General features: G+C 44.3%; 1 long non-coding RNA gene across 1 annotated transcript; it reads right to left on the minus strand.

Moving 5' to 3' along the window:
* Positions 1-7,255: 7,255 nt before the first annotated feature.
* Positions 7,256-17,861, minus strand: LOC107972232 (uncharacterized). The gene is made up of 5 exons (XR_001714981.2): positions 17,780-17,861; positions 16,821-16,962; positions 11,701-11,830; positions 11,133-11,210; positions 7,256-7,415 (listed from the first exon to the last, which is right to left on the minus strand). It is a non-coding gene; the product is annotated as an uncharacterized LOC107972232 (long non-coding RNA).
* Positions 17,862-18,337: the final 476 nt, after the last annotated feature.

Here is an 18,337-nt window from a genome sequence, read left to right on the forward strand (position 1 = left end):
GAACTACTGATACACACAACCACCTGGATGAATCTCCAGAGAATTATGCAAGGTAAAGAAGTGCATACTGTATGGTTCCATTTACAAAAGACTCTAGAAATGGCAAATTAATCTACAGGGACCAAAAGCAGTTTCCATGGTGCACTGGGAAATAGGGGAAGGGAGAGAGGAATTACAAAAGTGCATAAGGAAACTTTTGGAGATGATGAACAGATATGTTCATTGTCATTGTGGTGATGGTTTCATGAGCATAGATACATGTCAAAATTGATCGAATTGTACCGCAGACTGGGTGGTTCACACAGCAGACACTTTGAGACGGAATCTCACTCTGTTGCCCAGGCTGGAGTGCAGTGGTGTGATCTTGGCTCACTGCAACCTCCGCCTCCCGGGTTCAAGTGATTCTCCTGCCTCAGCCTCCCAAGCAGCTGGGATTACAGGCACCTCCACCACACACAGCTAATTTTTGTATTTTTAGTAGAGACAGGATTTCACCATGTTGGCCAAGCTTTTCTCCTGACCTCAAGTGATCCACTCACCTCAGCCTCCCAAGGTGTTGCGATTACAGGTGTGAGCCACTGTGCCTAGCCTACAACAGAGGCTTGTCACACCACAGTTCTGCAGGCCGAAGTCTGAGACCACGGTGTGGGGAGGGTTAGTTTCTCCTGTGACCTCTCTCCTGTAGTTATAGATGGCCCTGTGTCTTCACATGGTCTTGCCTCTGGAAATGTCTGTGTCCTGATTGCCTCTTCTTATGAGGACACAAGTCAGATTGGATTAAGGCCCGCCTTTATAATCTAATTTTAACTTAATCACCTTTTTAAAGATCCTGTCTCCAAATATATAGTAGTTACAAGCTGAGGTATTAGGGGTTCAGGCTTCAACATATGGATTTCGAAGGGAAACAATTTCGCCCATAACAAGCCGTGTTTTCTGTTTATGTCACAGCACTTACTTACCACACAGTTAATTGAGATGTAGCCGAATTTCCTTAGGATATTCTGGTTTATGTGAATTACGTGATTAATACAAGAGAGATTTTCTTTAACTAGCAATTCTATTAAACTACCAAAAGCTATAGCTGAACACCTTTAAAAACACACATATAAATAGGGCACAGTGGCTCACACCTGTAATGTCAGCACTTTGGGAGGCCGAGGTGGGCAGATCACCTGAGGTCAGGAGTTTGAGACCAGCCTGGCCAACATGGTGAAACCCTGTCTCTACTAAAAATACAAAAAAAAAAAAAAAAATTAGCTGGGTGTGGTGGTGTACACCTATAATCCCAGCTACTTGGGAGCAGGAGAATTGCTTAAACCTGGAGGCAGAGGTTGCAATGAGCTGAGATCACATCACTGCACTCCAGCCTGGGTGACATAGTGAGATTCTGTCTCTAAATAAATAAATAAATAGTTTTTAAAAATAAAAACATAAAAAACACAGATAAATTAAACAGGCAGAAGGCAACATGATTTTGGGAGGGAAGTGGAGGAAAGAATGGGGCTGGAGACATAAAGAAAGGCCTGAAAGTTATTCTTTCATCATAGGCGATAGGAACGGAGAAGAGCTACATATCAAAAAGTAGCTTTCTCTTTATCCTCTGGTCTGGTTTTACCATCAGGCTACTTGGATGGACCCAAATGAGGACATTGTCCAGTTTGGTCGAGGGCCATCTGTTGGTCCCCACTCACTGAGACCTCCCACCCCCACAGGACAATCATTGCTTTGCAACTTAAACAGAAGGCAGGTTTTGGGCGGAGTGCCTTCCTTGCCACGGGACCACACCAGCAGCTGCTGCCTTTGTGAGTGCTTTCCGGTTAGTGCCAAGGGCAGGAAATTTAAGCCAGAGTCAGGCAGGCGGGGCACCAGGTGTGGTGGGAAGCAGGGCTTATCTGACAACCATCTGCATAAGGACCGATGGAGGCCTTTGCAAGCCCCAAGTTGCTACTTCAAACATTAACTTGTGTTTTTATTCAGATAGTCTACTAAAGCTCAATGTGGAATTGGTATGTGCTTTTAAATACCAGAACACTCCTACTGTGCCTGTCATGAAAGCTTCCTGTTTGGGGTGAGACCTTTGGACTTGTATGTGGAATTGGGGAATTTGGGGAAGGAGCAAGCCTCCTCACCTGGGCTGGAGCTGAGCAGTTTGTGAACTGATACTGCAGTGAGACAAACATTATCCTTTTGGCAGGACTTGAACTTATACGAGCAACCAGAGAATTATGACTTTAGGGATTCTTATTTTATTAATCTTTATTATGTTGGCCATTTATTAAATATCTACTATGTGCCAATCACTGTTCTAGGCAGTTAATATACATATGTGTGATATATATGTACCATCTCAATCTTAAAGAGTAGATAGTAATATTCTTCATTTTACAATCAAGCAGATGAGGATCAGGGAAATGCCTTGCCCAGGGACACAGAAATCTTCAGTAGCAAGGCTCAACTCAGACCTAGATTTGTCTGATTTCAAACCCTATTCTCCTTTCTCCCACTTCTTGCTTTTCTGAAAAAATGCCCTAAAATATATTTTGGACCTGTACTTGGGTTTTGTTATTTGGCAAGTTATCTTTAGATGTTTATTTAGATGGTAAGTTTCTTAATAGGAAAAGACTGGGTTTTTTCTTGAGACAGAGTCTCACCCTGTCACCCAGGCTGGAATGCAGTGGTGTGATCTCGGCTCACTGCAACCTCTGCCTCCCAGGTTCAAGCGATTCTCCTGCCTCAGCCTCCAGAGTAGCTGGGACTTCAGGCACCCGTCACCACGCCCAGCTAATTTTTGTATTTTTAGTAGAGACAGGGTTTCACCATGTTAGCCAGGCTGGTCTCGAACTTCTGACCTCAGATGATCCACCCGCCTTGGCCTCCCAAAGTGCTGGGATTACAGGCGTGAGCCACACGCCTGGCCAAGATTAGGTCTTTTTCTGGCTTTTTATTAACAGAATATACACATTTTTACATCAAAAGTGTTACTTGAAAGTGTGCACCTGACTTAAGACTATTATAACAGCATCAAGCTACTGGTTTTGACATATATTGTGATATAAGATGACATCATGGGGAAAGCTGGAGAAAGGGCACGTGAAGACTGTCTGCAACTTATTTTTGCAAATTCTTGTGCATTCTAAACTATTTATAGCTGGGCACGGTGGCTCATGCCTGTAATCCCAGCACTTTGGGAGGCCGAGGCGGGCGGATCACCTGAGGTCAGGAGTTTGAGACCAACCTGGCCAACATAGTGAAATCCTGTCTCTACTAAAAATACAAAAATTAGCTGGGGGTGGTGGCAAAATAAATAAATAAAACAAACAAACAAATAATAAAAGGTTTTTTGTTTGTTTGTTTTTTGAGACGGAGTCTTGCTCTGTCACCCAGGCTGGAGTGCAGTGGCATGATCTTGGCTCACTGCAACCCGTCTCCCAGGTTCAAGCAATTCTCCTGCCTCAGCCTCCCGAGTAGCTGGGACTACAGGCGTGTGCCACCTCGCCTGGCTAATTTTTGTATTTTTAGTAGAGAAGGGGTTTCCCCATGTTGGCCAAGCTGGTCTTGAATTCCTGACCTCAGGTGATCCACCCCCCTTGGCCTCCCAAAGTGCTGGGATTACAGGCTTGAGCCACTGTGCCCAGCCGAAGTGTTTTTTTTTTAAAGTGTATTTGATGATGATAATAAAGAGCATTGTGACGATATAGAACCAACAGAGTTAGGCAAGTTGAGTCCTGGGTTCTATGGCTGCTCTGCCAATAACTAGCTGTGTGGCTTTTACAGGTCACTTGTCCACCCGAGGCCTAGCAAAGTCAAGGTGGCATCCACATTCCATTGTAGGGTCAAGTTATGATTTCTGTAATTTCAAAAAAATGCATTTTAGATGTCCACTTTAGGATGCAAGAATGAATACACACACCTAATGTAGTTCCTCCCAAAGCACACTAAATTTGTAGTATAGAAATTTTCTAAAAGACATATCCCACAAAAATAGGAGGGACAGGAGACAGTAGCAACAAAGGAATAGAAGCTAGGAAGCCTCTATAAGTGATAAATGAGGAAAACACAAATTAACAGGCCTGGAGTTGGTGGTTAATAAAGCTAAGGATAAACTTATTCACTATAGAATCTTCACAAAGCTCAGGTACCTGGTACCTAACAGCACCAGATACCTCTGGAAATGGAGGTTCAAAGAGGGTGGTGGAAACAAGGACTGGGTGGCGACCCCAGAGATACACCGAGATTCCTTCCCTGGCTCTTTGTCACCTGGAAGCTTCTTTGCCTCCACCCCTTCATAGTCTACACATCTCACTCTCTTACGAATGCAAAACAGAAGTATTTGGACTTGGGAAGCTGAAAGCACCGTGTCAAAACCAAGAAGATGAAATGACTGTATACACAGTGGATGCTGAGTGATGAGATCCCCAGGCCCTCTTCCCCCAGCTTAGCTCCCACAGCACTGATGGCCAGATCTTAAGCATCCAGGCAGGAGACTAAAATTCTGCTCCAGAGAATCTGACCAGCTCAAGAGAAATCATCAGAGGATACTGAAATTAGGTTTGTTCAACAAATGGTCCAGCCCGCCAGCTGACCCTGCAGTGAAGCTCACAGGCAACAAACCCTGCCTTGAGCTCCAAGCTTCCAGTTAGCTTTTTGGTTCTCAATTCTTTTTCTTGAAGATACAGACAAAACAAACAGAAGAAAAAGACAAACTGGAGTGTATGCAGGGAGAAGAAAACTTCCTCCAAAATAATTAATATCCTCAGAGAGATGACAAAAGATCCATGCAAAAAGGAAAGAAAAAAAACCCACACAGAGAACAGCAACAGCTAGAAGAGCTCTTGGGAATTAAAAACAGGAGCATACAGATGACAAATTAAATAGAGAGGCTGGAAAATCAAGTTGATGGGAAGTATCCCAGAAGCTAGAGCAAAAAGACAAAGAGCTATAAAATGAAAGAGAAAAGGAGAGGATGAGTCCAGGAGGGCTGACATTAAATAATAGAAGGAGTCTCAGGAAGAGAGAAAAGAGAAATCAAGGGAAACCCATCGACAAAATTCATCAAGAAGTTTGCCCAGAACAGAAGGATGTGAATTTCCAGAATGAAAAGCTCACCAAGTGCCCAAGACAGTAGATGAAAATAGAATCACACCAAGGAACATCAATGAGAAATGTCCAAAAAAAAAAAATCCTACGGGTTTTCATAAAGAGAAAATAAGTCAATTAAAAGGATCAGGAAACACACCGACTTCATTTAAAAGCTAATAGAGGCTGGGTGCAGCAGCTCAAGCCTTTACTCCTAACACTTTGGGAGGCCAAGGCGGAGGATCTCTTGAGCCCAGGAGTTCAAGACCAGCTTGGGTAACATAGTGAGACCCTATCTCTACAAAAATAAAAAATAAAAAAAAAAAAAATAAAGCTGAGTGTGGTGTTGCATGCCTGTACTTCTGGCTACTCAGGAGGCTGAGGTGGGAGGGTCACTTGAACCCAGGAGGTCAAGGCTGCAGTGGGCCATGATCGCACTATTGCACTCCAGCCTGGGTGACAGAGGGAGACCCTGTCTCAAAAAACAAAACAAAACAAAACACAAAACAAAACAAACAAATAAAATAAAGAAAGAAAAAGAAAAGCAAACAGACAATGGATAGAGGTTCCAATCCTGAGTAGGAGGGCAAACCCACACTCCGCCTGGGCTCTCCCAACTGCACTTATAAAAACCTGGACAGAATGTAATCCCAGCATTTTGGGAGGCCAAGGCAAAGGATCACTTGAGATCAGCAGTTTGACACCAGCCTGGGCAACACAGCAAGACCGTGTCTCTAGAAACATTTTTAAAATGTTTAAATTAAAAAAAAAAAAGGAAAGTAAATAGTCTTTATTTATTTATTTATTTATTTATTTATTTATTTATTTATTTTGAGACAGAATCTCACACTGTGAGCCACCGTGCCCGGCGAGTAAATAGTATTTCTGGGAAGTAAATAGTAGCAGGCAGATTGAGAAAAAGGAGAATCCAAAGTGCCACCAAAGCAGCAGTGTGTGTCTCACTTTTTCCTCTGAAATACTCTAGGCCAGCCGGGCACGGTGGCTCACGCCTGTAATCCCAGCACTTTGGGAGGCTGAGGCAGGCAGATCAACTGTGGTTGGGAGTTCAAGACCAGCCTGACCAACATGGTGGAGCCCCGTCTCTACTAAAAATACAAAATTATCTGGGCATGGTGGTGCATGCCTGTAATCACAGCTACTCGGGAGGCTGAGGCAGGAGAATCGCTTGAACCTGGGACGCAGAGGTTACAGTGAGCCAAGATCGCGCCATTGCACTCCAGCCTGGGCAACAAGAGTGAAACTCTGTGTCAAAAAATAATAATAATAATAATAATAACTCTAGGCCTAATTCAAGACAGTATGAAAGAATGGCAGCAATAACCTGAAGTGCCTAAAAAATGGAATATTATTTAGCAATAAAAAGGAACAAATTGGCCATGCACAGTGGCTCACGCCTGTAATCCCAGCACTTTGGGAGGCCAAGGCAGGCAGATCACTTGAAGTCAGGAGTTCAAGACCAGCCTGGCCAGCATGGTGAAACCTCATCTCTACTAAAAATACAAAAATTAGCTGGGTGTGGTGCCTGGCGCCTGTAATCCCAGCCACTCAGGAGGCTGAGACAGAGAGCTGTCTGGGGAGGCAGAAGTTGCAGAGAGCTGAGATTGCATCACTGCATACTAGCCTGGGTGACAAAAGCAAGACTCTGTTGAAGAAGAAGAAGAAGGAGGAAGAGGAGGAGGAGAAGGAGAAGAAGAGGAGGAAGTCAACCGAGAAACTCAAACAGAGGGATATTCTACAACATAACAAACTGGTTTTCTTCAATAGTGACAAAATAATGAATGACAAGGAAAGACTGGGGAACTGTTGCAGATTGAAGAGACTAAATGCACTATGGGACCCTCACTTGGATCTTGAAACAGAAGAAAGACTTAGAGGGAAAACTGGTGAACTCCAAGTAAACCTGTAGTCTAGTTAGTCATACTCTACCACAGCTGCTTTCTTGGCTTTGATCATTGTGCTATAGTGCTGACATTCTGTAAGATGTCAACCTTAGGGGAAGCCGAGTGAGGGATATATAAACAGCCTGTCTAGTATTTTTACTTTTCCGTAAGTCTAAAGTTATTTCAAAATAAAAAATTTTCCAAAGACACATACTATATTAAAATAAGTCATCTTATATCCTTATTCTAAGGTTTATTCAGTAAACTTCTAAGGTTTATACAGGAATGACGTGGACTTGTAAACGGCCCCAGAGCTCAATCCTACTGGGCAACTGTGAGTTGGTGCCTGGGCCAGCGGCCTGGCTGATGCTTCTTGTTCATTCTTCTGCCTCAGCCAGTAGGTTTGGCTAGAATTCCAAGGCCTTGGACTTTGTTGGACTAGAAAAGGAAAGAGGAAAGGGAAGTAAATCGCCACAGGGGTCAAACCTGCTTTCCTGTGCTCTTCTGAGCTGCTCTCGGCTCCTGCTCTGCAGAGCTAAAACCTCTAAGGAAGCCACTCTTTTATCATCTCCAAAAGATTACGGGATCATATAGTCTAGGCTGCAACTATACCATCTGTTTATGCCCTCGGAATTTTAAAAACGAGACCCATGTTTACAAATGTGAGCTGACATGTCACATTTGTGGAGAAATAACGAAGTAGCTGCCAGGCGGCAGCAAGATTCTTCATGTTCAGAAGCTCCTCCACGTAAAAGCAGGTTACGTCCTGAAAGATCATTCTTAAGTGCACTGTTTGTTAGTTCAGTTGCCTAGGAAGGGTTTAAGCTTGCAGCCCTCAGATTTCTTTCCACCAAACAGGCATGTTTTAAATTCACGCACATGCTCCTCCTCTGAACTGGTGAATGCACTCTCAGGCATGTTTTCCCCTAACAAATCCATTTTTTTCTACATTGAAAGTTCCGTTGGGACAGATAACATCTGCAAGTATTGTAAGAATCTCCTTAGCAGCTTCACATCCTCCACTCCGCTTTGAAGTCAGGCAAATTCAAAGGCGCCTTATATAGAGGAAATATCCGTGGCTTGAGGCAAACATTTCATCACTCCTAGGCTCGAAGTCTTCAAGCAAACAGCTGGCATTCTCCCGGACAGGGCTGGTAGACTCTGTGGATGTCTTGCCTTCAAGCCATGGCGCTTTAAATCCTTTGGGGTTTGTCTACTGTGTTTTCTATCCACTGCTGATGATTGTTGACTACAGAGGTAAGACAGCTTTTATACATTACACAACTACCCTTTGTCCTTTAGAACCTTTCCTAATGTTGAATGACTCAGTCCATAACCAAGGGCAGCATTCGTTACTTTGTCACTGTTTTCTATTAAAACAAAAACAACAACAACACTCTCTCATTTGTAATTGAATACATTAATAAACCCTTTCATGGGCATGATGGAGTTAAACGTGTTTGTAAAACACCTCAGCACCCTGTACTAGCAAAGCAAACACACCTTAGACCAAGAGGCCTGCAGCCAAGAACCCTGATCCCAGTCCTTGGTGGTGACTGACCTTTCTCGGGAAAGCACAGCTTTGTTGACAATCATGGACGTTCTCAAGGAGATGGGCTCTGTACTTCCTATAAAAAGCAAGGAGGCCAGGTGTGGTGGCTCATGCCTGTAATCCCAGCACTTTGGGAGGCCAAGGCAGGAGGATCACTTGAGGCCAGGAGTTCCAGACCAGCCTGGCCAACATGGCGAAACCCCATCTCTACTAAAAATACAAAAATTAGCTGGGTGTGGTGGTGCACACCTGTAATCCCAGCTACTTGGGAGGCTGAGAATTGCTTGAACCTAGGAGGCAGAGGTGGCAGTGAGCCAGGATCATGCCACTGCACTCCAGCCTGGGCAACAGAGCAAGACCCTGTCTCAAAAAAAAAAAAAAAAAAGCAAGGAGATTCTAAAGTTGATCTGCAGTGCACTGTCTCCAGATCAACAAACCTGGAGGCTGGCAAAGTTATCTGAAGAATTTGGGCAGAAATATATTTATCTGTATCATTAAAAAAAAAAAAAACAGCCAAGTGCTGTGGCTCACGCCTGTAATCCCAGCACTTTGGGAGGCTAAGGCAGATGGATCGTTTGAACCCAGGAGTTCAAGACCAGACTGGGCAACATGGTGAAACCCCAGCTCTCCTAAAAATGCAAAAATTCAACCGGGCATGGTGATGTGCACCTGTAGTCCCAGCTACTCAGGAGTCTGAGGAGGGAAGATCACTTGAACCCGGGAGGCAGAGGTTGCAATGAGCCATGATCACACCACTGCGCTCCAGCCTGGGTGACAGAGGAAGACTCTTCCTCAAAATAAAACAAAAATAAGAAAAATAATAAATCAAAGATTTGTTCAGAAATTTGCAAAGTAGGATACACTGGTTAAGCACTTACTATGTATCAAGTGCTTAACCAGTGTAACCTATTTTACATTGTGTAACCAATGCATGCATTGTCATTTAATTCTTTTTTTTCTTTCTTTCTTTTTTTTTTTTTTTTTTTTTTTTTGAGATGGAGTCTTGCTCTATTGCCTAGGCTTGAGTATAGCGGTGCAATCTCAGCTCACTGCAACCTCTGCCTTCCGGGATCAAGCAATTCCCCTGCCTCAGCCTCCCAAGTAGCTGAGAGTGTGTGCATGTGCCACCATGGCTGGCTAATTTTTTTGTGTTTTTAGTAGAGATAGGTTTTCGCCATGTTGGCCAGGCTGGTCTCAAACTCCTGACCTCAGGCAGTCCTCCCACCTCAGCCTCCCAAAGTTCTGGGATTACAGGTGTGAGCCACTGCACCTGGCTGTAATTCTTAAAACACCTCTACTATATAGATATTAGTATTACATATTACAAATGGGGAAACTGAGGCATAGTTAAAGTAACTTGTGCAAAGTCACACGGCTAATTAGGGAGTAGGGATTCCAACCCAGTCTCTGACTACAGAACTCTCAACCACTATGTTGAAGTTTTCAGGCACCACCTGTCTCAGATTCACTCTGACCATGGGGAAATGAGTATGCATCTACACTCAAAGGTATTGTTACCTTTTTTCCTCACAATACTGTCGTCCAAGAGAATTAGCTCTGTGTCCAGTTTACAACTCTCCCACTCTGCGTCACCTTCCTATCAGCATATCAAAAACCACGCTACCTCCCAACTCTGCTTTAAGAATCTAAAGAACTGGATGCTGATGATGGCAAAGTCTGTTGATAGATCTCAAGCAGTGGCTCTCAATCAGGGGTGATTTTGGCCCGCAGGGGACATTCGGCTATTTTTGATCATCACAACTTAGGTGGGAGTGGGGAGGGGAGCTACCTGGTAGCAGCCAGGGATGTTGCTAAACATCCTATAATGCACAGGTAGCTCTCCCACCCACCCATCAGTCTGGCCCAAAATGTCAATAGTGTTGAGGTTGAAAAACTCTGAGCTAAAAAAATCAGTAATGCTCGTTAGCCCTCGTCCACAGCCCGGCCCGGAATGAAGCATGGCTAGCATGGCGGACACCAGTCAAGAAATGGTATCAGATGGGTTAGCTCTTCTGCGAGGAGAGATGCTGATGCTTGCACTTGGGCTTCTTCCAGCCAGCTAATTAACACATCTACAGATTGCCTGAACTGACAGCCTCCTTTCCCCCAGACAAACAGCATGCTGATAAGCCTTTCCAAAATCAAAATACTGTCCTGACAAACTAAGGGAGTGATTCAGCAAGGTGAGTCTTTCTGCTGCGCATGAGGCAAAGGCATAGGACCTAGTCTAGAGGCAGTCAATGGGGTGGCATGCCCAGAGTGAAGGGCATGCCCAGAGTGAAGTATGGCATTAGTAAGGGCAAGGGGGCATGGGCAGAGAAAGGCAGGAAAGATCATTACCATCCAATGGGGAGGAGTGGAACTTTAAAACTGGTCAGGGAATCCTGTTGGCTTCACTCGCTTATTATTTTAGCAGGCAATGAGATCATGGTCTGCAAGAACACAGCTAAAGAGCTGGGAGCTATAACCCCATACTGCTGCAAATAAAGTCAGCTCCAGTATGGAAAGGAACACAAGGCATGGGCTGCATTTGATTCACCCAAGGTTCAAGGTCAGAGTTGTGCCATGAAGGCACCAGTGGAGTTGGGGGGAGGCAGACACACCTGGTTTTGAACTCCAGCTTTGAAATACTTCCACCATGTGTAGGCAGAAAACAATTTCTCTGAGACTTCATTTCTCATCTGTAGAGCAGGAGAAATAATAAGAGTCATTATGCAGGGCTGTCCTGAGAAGCAAAGGGTGTGATATGTGTAATCCAGCGCTTGGATAGGGGGCTGTGCACAAAATTAGTCTGGAACAAGAGCCAAGTCGTCCCTCCTGCTCCCCTCCTCCCTTTCCTTGCACATGGTTTTCCCGGGTGCCTGGCTGACAGAGGAACTGTTCCTGGGGCTGAGTCCTGCGATCCCAATAGAGGCTTTTTATTAAGTAGAATTTACACTGACAACCTATTCCATACGATATGTCCAGAGAGCAAGCTCACCTTAAACAAGCATATTCAACTTTTCTAGAGCCCAGAAAATCACTTTTTGAAATACTTATTATGAACCTGGGGTCCCTAGAAGAAGATTTACCATGAAGTTAATGAAAATGAAACTTCAGGCTTCTCACTTCACCCGCCCCGCAGGGAGGCTCAAGCCAGGGCCCCAGCAGCCTATGCATATGGTCACTCACTGTTATAAACTCTGCAATGGTAAGATGTTTAGTTGCTTCAGATCACTGCCTCTTTCCACCGTGACTTCCATTTGGCCACATTTCCTCTCCTTTTGGGTGGCTTTGGAATGGCCATGGGCATTTTGGGGACCTAGCAAAAGAACCCAAGTTAGAGTTACCTTTAGTTTTGGGTTGATTATGATATATTGATACAGTCAATTTCTTTCTTTCTTTTGAGACAGGGTATCGCTCTATCACCGGACTGAAGTGCAGTGGTGTGATCAGGCTCACTGCAGCCTAGACCTCCTGGGTGCAAGCAGTCCTCCTGTCTCAGTCTCCCAAGTAGCTGGGACTATAGGCACGTACCACCACACCCAATTAATTTTTGGCTTTTTTTGTAGAGACTGGGTTTGGCCATGTTGCCCAGGCTGGTCTCAAACTCCTGGGTTCAATCAATCTGCCCAATTCGGTCTCTCAAAGTGCTGGGATTACAGGTACGAGCTACTGCTCCTGGTTGATGCAGTCACTTTCGTATAGCCAAGCTACTGCTTAGAAAAGGTTTCTGGGGATATTCCTACGTTCCAACTTAGCTGGCATGGAGTCGTAAAGGCTCAGACTCAAGCATCATATCATGATATGTGCATGTCCCCAGAGCAAGGGGGGAAAGAAGATGTGAAATAGGGTCCTACAAGAGTCTGGGGCAAAGCTTTCCAATCATCAAACTTGTACAATTGTAGGTACACTTAAACGGATCACAGGTCAAGATGAAAGTTCTCACCTTTCAGGAACATAAGAGGCCATCAATGAATATCTGCCCCAAAATGTGGGATAGAAAGGATTTTAGAGATATGTTAGTCAGTTAATTATATGTTTTTCTAAATTTAGTGATACTTTAATACCTAATTTTGTATGTATAAATTTGTATTCTCTTCCTTCCAAATTACATAAGCTTCAGGACCTACGAAACCTAGATTCACCCCTTTGGCTCACATACTCTTATTTTAGCTTTTTTTTTTTTTTTTTTGAGACGGGGTCCCACTCTGTCACCCAGGCTAGAGTGCAGTGGCACAATCTCAGCTCACCGCAACCTCTGCCACCCGGGTTTGAGCAATTATCTTGCCTCAGCCTCCTGAGTAGCTAGGATTACAGGCACACACCACCATGCCCAGATAATTTTTTTGTATTTTTAGTAGAGATTGGGCTTCACCATGTTGGCTAGGCTGGTCTTGAACTCCTGATCTCAGCCTCCTAAAGTGCTGGGATTACAGGCGTATTTTAGCTTTTTGAAGAGGGTAGGATGGAGAAAAAGATGAAGAGGGAGAAAACCAAACTTCCTAACTAAATTTTGTGAAATAATTATATTTCAGTGACACAGTGAAATTCTTTGTATGGTTGTTCTTTCTGAAAAGAGCGAAATGAAATAGGATTGAGACTCCTGACTACCAAACTTCCTAACTAAATTTTGTGAAATAATTATATTTCAGTGACACAGTGAAATTCTTTGTATGGTTGTTCTTTCTGAAAAGAGCGAAATGAAATAGGATTGAGACTCCTGACTATACCAATAGATTTTCTTTTAAGGCTGCGTCTGTTCTGCAGTGTTTGGGTAAAGCACTTTCTGTGCATTGTGAAATAAAACACGCCTAGATTGTTTAAAAAAAAAAAAGCTGTCAACTTTCCGTTAAAGCCTTTTATCTGTACTTTACCCCTTCCCTCCAGCAGATTCTAAACTCTTCATTCACACCCACTATTGTCACTTCCACACTAAATTAAACAAACTCAGTTCGATCACTGCAGTTTTTGGAAGCACAAAGTAACACTATACAAGTTAGAGAAAGTGAAAGAACTTCTTGCTAAATTCAAACGGCTGAACAAGGAAACATTCAGGTAGGCAGAGTCCTTGCAGTTTCTGTTCTTACCACAGAAAAACGTAAAGAAGCCACATTCTGGATGTTGTTTTTCATGTTAACAAAAAGTCCAGACGGACCCCATAGCTCACAGTGCTTCTTCTCACCCCTCGCCCCTCCCCAAACTCCATCGACCCAGAAGCATTAATTTCATAAGGAAGAGAAAACTTGGCTTTCTACTAAATTCAGCTCTGAATTCAGCCCTCCATTTCCCAAGGGCTAGGACCCAGAGCCAAGTCAGCCCGCCCTCCCTCTCGCTCCCAGACCTGAGCTGCGGTTGCTGCAGCCCAGGACTCCTCCAGGTTTGGAAAAGGCGGCTACGCTGGGCAAGTTTGGAAAGTTCTGGGAGAAGAGCGAAAGGAGGGAGTGTGTGTTGGCTCTTTTCCTTTCCTTGGAAAGCACTTAACAAGAATGACACCCTACCCCCACATCAAATGCCTTCTCTTGCAGTCCTGGTTGTTTTATAAAAACTGAGTTCGTGTCTTTAATGCCAGGATTTTCTTCCTGGTAGTAAGCATTGGCTACTGATTGCCAGTCGGCTTCTGCGTCTGTGTGCCATGTGACCTGGACACGTGACTTGGAGCCGGCTGTGGTTGTTACTTGTATTTGAATAAGAAGATCAAGCTTATTATTGCAGTAAAAGCCTGTGGGACTTGTCTGTGCAACGTGATTCCCCAGGCGGGTTACACAACGCACCGTACAGCCTCGTCTTCCAGAGGCTCCAGTTGTTTCGTAAGGTAAAACAAACACGATTTTATATTTTCCAAAGTGAAAGTCCATTTTCCCCCTGGAAAGTGTCTGATGATCCTGGAAAAAGATGAAGCCTAGTTTCTCCAAACCCTGTTAGTCCCCTTGGTACAGTAAGGTAGAACTACTGCCCAGCACACAATTAGAGAAAAAAAAGATCCAGTCTCCTTTTCAAATAAAGATTTAGGATTGACGTTAGAGAAAAAAACAGATCCAGTCTCCTTTTCAAATAAAGATTTAGGATTGACGTTAGAGAAAAAAACAGATCCAGTCTCCTTTACAAATAAAGATTTAGGATTGACGTTACCTTTTACTATTTCCCCTTCTCCCTTCCTAAAAAGTCTTCAAGATATGCTCTTATCTACCTATAAAGAATTTACACTAAAAATGACGTTTTTAAATTTAAAATTTAAATGGCACGTTCATTTTGCGATTTTTTTCCCTTAGATTTCTACAACATTAATAGTTAAATTTTTATTGTCCACATACCCTGTAAAAGAGACATCAGAAGGATTCATCTTTTTGTAGGTGAGAAGAGCTGGATGTTCCCTTCAGGTTAGGATGTATGCGTGCATATATATATGCAAATATATGCAGATTTACCCCAGGAGGGCTTTTCCACGACCAAGAAGGTGACATCTTTACCATGCATGTTTTAATACTTTCCCCACCCCAATGCTGAAGAAGCCCTGCTATAATTTGCTTTCTTCTGCCTCTAAGGGTGATGACTCAACTACAGAGGCAAGACCAGGGAGGAACAATAGCTTTGGTTATCTCTAATGAGCGATCCAATAACCATCAAACCAGTGAGTTCTCTCAGCCCAAGGCTGGCGCCTCTGTGTGGAACCGCAAAGGGCACTTTTCTTTCTTTCTTTTTTTTTTTTTTAACTTTTATTTTAGGTTCAGGGGTACATGTGCAGGTTTGTTACACCGGCAAACTCATGTCACAGGGGTTTGTTGTACAGATTATTTCGTCACTCAGGTACTAAGCCTAGGACCAATTAAACATTAACTCTCCATTTTCCACTCCCCTACCCGCTGGTAACCACCATTCTGCTGTTGTCTCTAGACACTCATATAAGTAGAGTCACATAGTATTTGTCCTTATGTGACTGACTTATTTCACTTAACATAATGTCTTAAAGGTTTATCCACGTTGAAGCATGTGTCAGAATATCCTTCCTTTTTTAAGGCTGGATAATATTCCATTGTATGTATACCACATTTTATCTATTCATCCATCCATGGACACTCGGGTTGCTTCTATCTTTTGGCCATTGTGAAGGATGCTGCTGTGAACCTGGGTATACAATTATCTGCATGAGTTCCTTTCAATTATTTCCTTTCAATTCCTTTCAATAGAAGTGATGCTTTCAGTTATTTTGGATAAATATCCAGAAGCAGGATTGGTGGATATATGGTAATTCTGTTTAATTTTTTTGAGGGCCCACCATACCGCTTTCCATAGAGGCTGTGCCATTTGTTTTTTCTAGAGATGGGTCTCCCTTTGTAGCTCAGGCTGCAGTGCAGCGATGAAATCACAGCTCACTGTCACCTCGAACTCCTGGGCTCAAGGAATCCACCCACCTCAGCCTCTCCCCGAGTAGCTGGGGCTACAGGTGTATGCCATCATACTTGGCAAAAAAATAAAAAATAATTTGTAGAGATGGATCTCACCATCTTGCCTAGGCTGGTCTGAAACTCCTGGGCTCAAGCGATCCCACCTGAGACTCCCAAAGTGCTGGGATTATAGGCATGAGCCACCACGTCTGGCTGAGGCTGTGCCATTCTGACCCTGTTGGTGGTTCAGGTCTTTGTAAGAGGTGAGCTTGAAAAAGACATAAATTTTATTCTTTGATTTTCTAAAGACTCACTAATGCTGGACATGGTACCTTGTTTCTGCCTTAGGCTCTCCTTCTACAGAGGGAAGATGGCAGTTACTATCTCTCTCAGGAAAACAAGGAACTATGGCAAGCGTTGTTGAGATAGGCTGGGAGAAATTTAGTTCAAAATATGGTATATGGCCGGGCGTGGTGGCTCACGCCTATAATCCCAGCACTTTGGGAAGCCGAGGCAGACTGATCACCTGAGGTAAGGAGTTCGAGACCAGCCTGGCCAACATAGTGAAACACCATCTCTACTAAAAATACAAAAAAAAAAAAAAAAATAGCTGGGTGTGGTGGTGCACACCCGTAGTCCCAGCTACTTGGGAGGCTGAGGCAGGAGAATCACTTGAACCCGGGAGGCGGAGGTTGTAGTGAGCTGAGATTGCACCACTGCACTCCAGCCTGGGTGACAGAGTGAGACTCCATCTCAAAAAAAAAAAAAAAAATACAGTATATCCTCATCCTAAGTTTTGGGGTCAGAGACTGTGCTGTCCCTTCCTCCATCATGAACTGTGCCCCTCCTTCCAATGCATAGGTCAGGGTTAGGGATGGCCATGGGGCCACTTTTGGGGGGCTAAGTTCTGATATCTGCATTGCTCACCAGACATGAATGTCAAGGACCTTCTCTGAGGCAATGCTGCTTTTATAAAATACCATCCTTAGCCAGCAGACATATCTTGCCTGCATTTCTGACTTCTGTTTCAGCTCACCATCTTCCTTTTCCTTTGGTGTGGGCTACAGGTCTAGAGGGAAGAGAAGCCATTGAATGTCTGTCAAAATCCAGCCAAGATTTCACTAAGAATATGCTAGCTGTATCCTTTCTCTCAGTCTCCCCCTTCCTGACCTCCTGGCCAGCGCTGACTCAGGATAGCAGAGGCTCTGCCAATTTCAGGGCACGCTTTTGCTCTCTGTTCAGTCACAGACCCACGTTAGGCCCTGTCAAAGCAGGAGAGGCCCTACACCTCTCTCATGAGGCACATAAGCAGTATTGGCATGCTGTTCTTTGGAAGGTTCCCCACAACTGTCCCTCGGCCCTCTGGCACTTTGGACAGGCTGGCCTTTTGGGCATTACCTGCCAGAGTCTCCGGAGTGTCCTCTGAGACTGGCTGTGGGGAAACAGGGAAGGGGAAGGTGCTGGAGCTCATGCTGGAATTGTGCAATGTTTTGATCAAAGTTCACAGAGTGATCACTCCAGAGTAGCTGTGCTGTGTTTTTAGTCATGCTGACAGCAGCAAAGTGGCCTCTACACAAAGCCTTCTCTTGGTGCAGGATCAGAAACAGGGCTGGAGGGGGAGAACTCCTCGGTGCCGACTTACAAGGTCCCTAAGAAACAAGATCCCCCCGTATCTCCCAACAAAGGTTCAACTCTTGTTTCTGAAGCATCTGCTGCTAAATTAATTAGTCCTTAGTGGCCAGGAGAGAAGGGCCCCTGGTCATTGTAGCCATGCGGGTAATGCCCCACTGTCCCCACTCTCCCAGCCCCATCAGAGTAATACCCTACTACCCCCACTCTCCCAGCCCCATCAGGCCCCAGGGCTTGGCCTCTTGGAGGTGACTTACCCCTCTGGAGTGAGGCTCCATGAGGGCAGGGCCCCCTCTCTCTTAATCACTCTTGCATCCCTGACACCTGCAATTGTGCCCTGCAGAGAAAACATTCAATCAATATTTGTGGAATGAGTGAATCCATCACTGCAATTTTCTGTCCTGGGCTGGAGAATGGGCTTGCCTTCTCTTTAGAAGACAGTAACTGATGGCCTCGATGGAAAAGAGACAGATTCTCTCTATATTGCCCAGGCTGGTCTTGAACTCCTGGGCTCAAGTGATCCTCCCACGTTGGTCTCCCAAAGTGTTGGGATTACAGGCATAAGCCACCACGCCTGGCTTCACCTATTAAGAAACAGATTTTGCAGTAGGTTATGGGAAATTCTAGATGGAGTATTAGCACAGGAGCTGGGCTTGATGGGATATGAAGGAAAAAGGTCCAGAAAGCATGATAGGAGAAAATGAGACAGCAAGTTTCAGATGTTCTCTGCCTTGATTTTATGACAACATACAATAGAACAGGGCATGTTACAAGAAACCATCAAGAATATTCCAAACGTTTTTTTTCTTTTGAGA

Source organism: Pan troglodytes, chromosome 14, assembly GCF_028858775.2.
Source record: "Pan troglodytes isolate AG18354 chromosome 14, NHGRI_mPanTro3-v2.0_pri, whole genome shotgun sequence".
NCBI classification, from domain to species: domain Eukaryota; kingdom Metazoa; phylum Chordata; class Mammalia; order Primates; family Hominidae; genus Pan; species Pan troglodytes.